We start from the raw sequence: 6000 nt of genomic DNA on the forward strand, positions 1-6000 counted from the left end.
TGCCTCCTCCCACACCCAGAGCTGTGTTTGTGTAAGCGGTTCCTCTGAATTGAAACACCCCCAGTTTGAGGAGGGGAGGTCCTTGAGGTTCAGGAGGTATACAAACTTCACCTGTCTGAGAAGGCTGGAAATTGAAGGTTCTCAAAAGCCCCTTCCCAGCTTTCTAAAAACAGCAAACAACTACTTGGGGGAGGAGACTGTGCCCAGGGGAGCTGCAGAGATCTCTCAGACCTGTGGGGATAGATGTCTGCAGTTGTGGAGAGAGCACTAGGGATACAGCTGTCATGAGTCATCTCTGGTGGACGGACTTTTCAGTGATGCAGGCGCCTGCTCCTGTAACCCCCCACCCATACTTCCGTTAGCAACTCAAGTAAAAATACACTGGTTCATGCTGGGTGGTGCTGGCACACGCCTTTAATCCCAGCACTCGGAGGCAGAGGCAGGTGGATCTCTGTGAGTTCGAGGCCAGACTGGACTACAGAATGAGTTCCAAGAAAGGTGCAAAGCTACACAGAGAAACCCTGTCTCGAAAAACCAAATAAATAAATAAATAAATAAATAAAAAATACACTGGTTCACCAAATTGTACAACCATTACTTTGTTCTGTTCTGGGTTCTCTTTCTGGGTGAGTCTCTCTCTCTCTCTCTCTCTCTCTCTCTCTCTCTCTCTCTCTCTCTCTCTCTCTCTCTCTCTGAGTGTTACGTCCTCCCAGGAAGTCACTCACACTTTTTTAAAACTTAAGTTTGCAAACATAAAACCACTCCACATTTTCTGACTTGCAATTATATTTAAAAATATTTTTATGTTTATTCATTTATCAGGGGTGGGGGCATGTTTATGCCATCATGCCAGTGTGGAGGTTAGAGGACAATTTTTGGGAGTCAGAGCTCTTCCAGTATTTGGTGACCCTGGGACGAACTTCGGTAGTCCGGCTTGGCAGCAAGCACCTCTACCCACTTGAGCCATCTCACTGGCCCTCTTTTTGTTATATCCTCTGAGACCAGCCAGATACAGATCAGGACTACCTGATGTTAACATCGAGGGTATCGGTAAAGTCTGGAGGTGAACACGCGGTAGGTAGTGTGCATGGTCATCCATTCCCCACCCCCAGCCCCTGTCAAGTCAGCTCCGGTGGCATTCTATATTTTCACCTTTTTCCAGACAGGATAGGACATCCTGTCTAGTTAGCTAGGGTGGAACTCAATACAGCATGAATAGCGCTCTTTTCAATCTCATGGTTCATAGGAGCCCCGCGGGCTACCTGACTCCAGGCTACTCAGGTTCAGGACTTCAAAGTCATCGCTTCACTCATCAGATAAACTGTCTGATGACTTTTGCTCAAGCAGTCCAGGTGAGTGAGGAAACATCCTGTTATCAGTCTTTTAGGAAGCCTGCCTTCCCCCGGGACAAATTCTGTCTGTCTTGTTGGCCTTTCTAAGTAATCACCTGTTGTTTTCTTCTGAGACACAGGAATAAAGGAGACTCTCTGGGATGCCTTTGTTGTATATTTTTGTGTGTGACTGTGTGACCCTGACTCATTTCTCCTGTGTGATTGTTCAGCCACGAGCCTTCCGGCCATGTCATAAGAAACACCACAGCGTACTGAAGACTCACCAAGAACGTGATGGCTGTTCCGGTCACCTTTGTAGCTCAAGGAATCTCAGGCAGCAAGCCCAGAAGGTCTCTTCGCACCATTCCATAAGTGAGTCTCTGGAAAAACACGTGACTCTCTAGGCCTCCAGAAGCAACTGGTTCTTGGAAAGGGATTATAGAGAAACATCTAAAAGATTTTAACTAATAGCAGTTAAACTGTAGACACACAAAACACTGGGACATGTCAGCTGGAACCTTCACTGGCTGGGAAGCACTTCTGAGGTTCAGTCGGTGCTGCCTTCTAGAAGGCTACAAGGTGCTAAATGCTACCTTGGTTACCTTACAGGGGGACTGTTTTTCAAGGATCATGTTCCTTATCGCTTTTTTCTTTATCACTGCTTTCACTGTATTCTCCGGACTTGTAACCAAAGACCTTGTGGTGGTTTGAATGAGAAAGGCCCCCATGGGCTCATATGTTTGAATACTTGACCCCCAGCTGGTAGAACTGTTTGGGAAGGATTAGGAGGTGTGGCCTTGTTGGAGGAGACATGTCACTGGAAACGGGCTTTGGGGTTTCCAAAGACTGGCACCATTCCCAGAATCTCTCTCTGCCCTCTGCTTGCAGATCCAGATGTGAGCTCTCAGCTGTTCCTGCCACCGTGCCTTTATTCTGCCGTCATGGACTCTGACCCTCGGACAGTGTAAGCCCAGTTAGCTCCCTGCTTTTTTGTTTGTTTGGTTTTGGGTTTTGAGACAAGATTTCTCTGTATAACAGCCTGGCTGTCCTCGAACTTGATGTCTAGACCGGACTGGCCTCAAACTCAGAGATCCCCCTGCCTCTGCCTCCACTCTCAGCTAAACACTTTCTTTTATAAGCTGCATTGGTTATGGCACTTTATTACAGCAATAGAAAGAAACGGATACAGGCCTCACGGATACAGGCCTCAAGTTCTAAAAGCTGAGCATGTTAAGGGCTTTTTTTTTTTTTTTTTTTTTTTTTTTGAGACAGGATCTTACTATGTAGCCCTGGCTAGCCTGGAACTAAGAGATCTCCCTGCCTCTATCTCCTGATGGCTGAAATGAAAAGCATGTCACTGTGCCTGGCCTGTGTTCAGAGAGTTCTGATGCTCCTTCAGGCTGAGCAGCTGGAGATGGAGCAGCACATCCTCATGGAAGTAGGTGTTCGCTTGGAACTGGTGGGGGGGTGTTTGTAAGCGCATTTGGGATTGAACTGGATCCCGGTCATCTATTTCTAGGTAACAATCCCTCTGTATTAGTTCCGTTTCTACCGCTGTGATAAAACATAAGGACGGCTCATGAGGAAGAAGAGTCCCTCCCCATGGCTAGCAGAGCAGCAGGCAGGCATGGTGGCTGGCCAGCAAGCTGGGAGCTCAAAACAGAGAGCTGACCGGCAATGGCACATGGCCTTCAAAACCTCCAAGGCAGCTCCTAGTCCTGCGTCGTCCGCTTCCTCCAGCAAGGCCACACCTCCTAAACCTCCCCGACTGAGAACCGCCAACTGAGAACAAAGAATTGAAATGCCCGAGACTAGAGACTATGGGGGGCATCTCAGGCGAACCACCACACCCTCCCAAACTGTGGTAGTTTAGAGCAATTGATTTACTATCTTCACAGTTTGGGGGTGCTATGAGGCCCAGCTGAGCTCCTAAACTTGTCTGCAGTCAGATAGCGGGTGAGGCCGGGTTCTATGGGACTCTGTGTCACTTAAGCTGGACTGGCTGGAAAACAGCTGTGGGATTCCTAGAAGCATGGCAGCAGTGTGTGTCTCCCCAACCCCACCCCACCTCCCCTCTCCCCTCCATGTCTCCTTGGTTCTGATTTTTTGTTTTGTTTTTTCAAGGCAAGGTCTCACCGGGCTGGTCCCACATTCATATAGCAATCCTTCTGCCTCAGTTCAGAGTGATTACAGGTGTGAAGCACCATGCCCAGCTTGAGGAATTCTTCCCAGCCAGCGTGTAGTTCTTCACAAAACGTTGCTCTTTGTTGAAATCCCAGTCTATCCTCGGTCATGTCTTACCTTCAACCAGGGCCATGTTAGTGGCGTAGCTGTCGTTAAAAAGGTCACAGATTGTGAAATAAACAGAAAGAAGTGCTGATTGCCAGCACTGGACTTTGAGCGCTCCCTGTAATAGCCAGTGAAATCTTCCCAAGCCAGCTGGGTGGCCACCAGGCCTCTGCTGATAGTACTTGGAAGGCTGAAACAGGACTGCAAACTCCAGGCCAGCCTGAGCTACACAAGATGCCCTTGCTGCTCCCCAAGAGAAGGGTCTTTGTCCTATTTTCTGTCCTAAAATTGTTTTATTTCTTTCTTTAGATTCATTTTATTTTATGTGTATGAGCATTTGCCTGTATGTATATCTATACATCACATGTGAGCTTGGTGCCCTCAGAGTTCAGGAGAGGGCACTGGATCACCTGGAACTGGAGTTTGGGAAATGGATAGCTATGAGCCACCATGTGGGTGCTGGGAATTGAACCCAGGTCCTCTGCCAGAACAAGTGCTCTTAAATGCTGAGCTATCTCTCCAGCCTCTATTTATTTTTTAAATTATTATTGCAAAATAATATCTCTCTTTTATTAAAAAGTTCGTGAGAACAGGATGCCAAGATAGAGCTCAGTTGGCCAGTGCTTCCGCAGTACACACAAAGCCGTAGGTTCCATCCCCAGCACAGCATAGACGAGATGCTGTGGTGCTTGCATGAAAAGTTCAAGGTCCCCCTTGGCTACATAATCAAGGCTGAGACCAGCCTAGGCTACACAACACCCTGTCTCAAAGCGAGAGAGACGGATGAGCCAGCAAGATGAAGACCCACAAGGTAGAAGGAGAGAACTGACTCCCCAACATTGTCCTCTGACTTCTGCACGTGAACCTACCACACCCAGATAAATAAATAAATGTAATTTTAAAAGATTTAAAGAGGAAGAGAGCTAGATTTGGTGGATGCGTATCTCTAATCTCTGCTGTTGGGAAGCTGGGTGGGACAGGAGGATTCCTGGGAATTCAAGGCTAGTCGGGTCTATATAGTGAGACCTTGATTCAAAAAGAGAGAGAGTTAGCTATGCTATGGATTTTAAAGAATTTTGAGAACTAACTTAGAAGTACAACACTGAGGCCACGCGGTGGTGGCACACACCTTTAATCCCAGCACTGAAGGCAGAGGCAGGCAGATCTCTGATCTAAATTCAGGCCTAGCCTGATCTACAGGGCAAGTTCCTGAACAGCCAGAGCTACGCAGAGAAACCCAGTCTCAAAACAAACAAACAAACAAACGAAAACAATAAAAAGAAATCCCACTGACCCACAGCAATGGCCAGTCTAGCAGCACTGCCGACGGAGTTGGTGACCTCTGGAGTCATCGTCTACATACATCTGCGTTCACTCTGTCCTGTCCTTTCAAAAGGTGGTACCCAAAGGCAGAGAAGACACTGGGAAGAGTTGTCATAGCAGCTGTGCTCCGGGGAGGGAGGAAGGCGAATAGGACCAGCCTGTGATCCCCGCTGGTCCACAGCCTTAGCATCATAGCAGCATGACCACCTCTGCGGCACTCCTCAGTAAGGCCCGGGGACTGAGACTCCTCCCTACCCCCACCCTGATGAAAAGCCAAAGCCCTTCCGCGGCTCCTAACATAACGGTAGACACATGTGTGAGGGACAATACTAGGAAAGCACATTAATTAGGAAGCGATTCCAGCCGGGAACACGGCATCTGGTGACACGTGTTATTAGTGACTGTTTAGAAAGAACCACTCTAGTCCCCATCTTCCTGTTCCTTCCTTCCTTTCTGGTGCTGGAACAGAATCTAGGGCCTCACACATGCTAGGCAAGCACTGAGCCCTCAACCGCCTTTTCTTTTTTCTTATAATTATTATTAGAGAGAGTATGTGTGTACACCACCGCACGTGTGTTGAGATCCCAGGACAACTTTAGGGAGTCAGTTTTTTTCTTCCAGACTCACATCATTAGACCAAATGCCTTTGCCTGCTGAGCCATCTCACAGGCTCTCTATTCTTTTTTGCCCTTGTTTGTTTGTTTGTTTTTGAGACAGGGTTTCTCTGTGTACCGTAGCTGGCCTGGAACTCTGTAGACCAGGCTGGCCTCGAACTCACAGAGATCCGCCTGCTTCTGCCTCCTGGGTGCTGGGATCAAAGGTGTGCACCGCCACACCGGACTCAGGCTCTCTTTTCTTTTTCTTTCTTTTCATGATTGAAGTTGATGTGGGAGCACACCTTTAGTCCCAGCACTCTTAGGCAGAGACAGATGGATCTCTGTGAGTACCAGGCCAGCCTGGTCTATACAGCAACAGCCAGGGTTATGTAGTGAGATCCTGTTTTAAAATAAATAAATATGAATATCATAGCAAAAACAAAAAGGAAAAGAAGCATTTA

The 6000-nt window shown here is 47.8% G+C and overlaps 1 long non-coding RNA gene across 1 annotated transcript; it reads left to right on the plus strand.

Moving 5' to 3' along the window:
- Positions 1 to 1561: 1561 nt before the first annotated feature.
- LOC143270785 (uncharacterized) lies at positions 1562 to 2769 on the plus strand. The gene is made up of 3 exons (XR_013048024.1): positions 1562 to 1703; positions 2220 to 2295; positions 2604 to 2769. It is a non-coding gene; the product is annotated as an uncharacterized LOC143270785 (long non-coding RNA).
- The last annotated feature ends 3231 nt before the right edge of the window (positions 2770 to 6000 follow it).

The sequence above is a fragment of the Peromyscus maniculatus genome, chromosome X (assembly GCF_049852395.1).
Source record: "Peromyscus maniculatus bairdii isolate BWxNUB_F1_BW_parent chromosome X, HU_Pman_BW_mat_3.1, whole genome shotgun sequence".
Classification (NCBI taxonomy): Eukaryota; Metazoa; Chordata; class Mammalia; order Rodentia; family Cricetidae; genus Peromyscus; species Peromyscus maniculatus.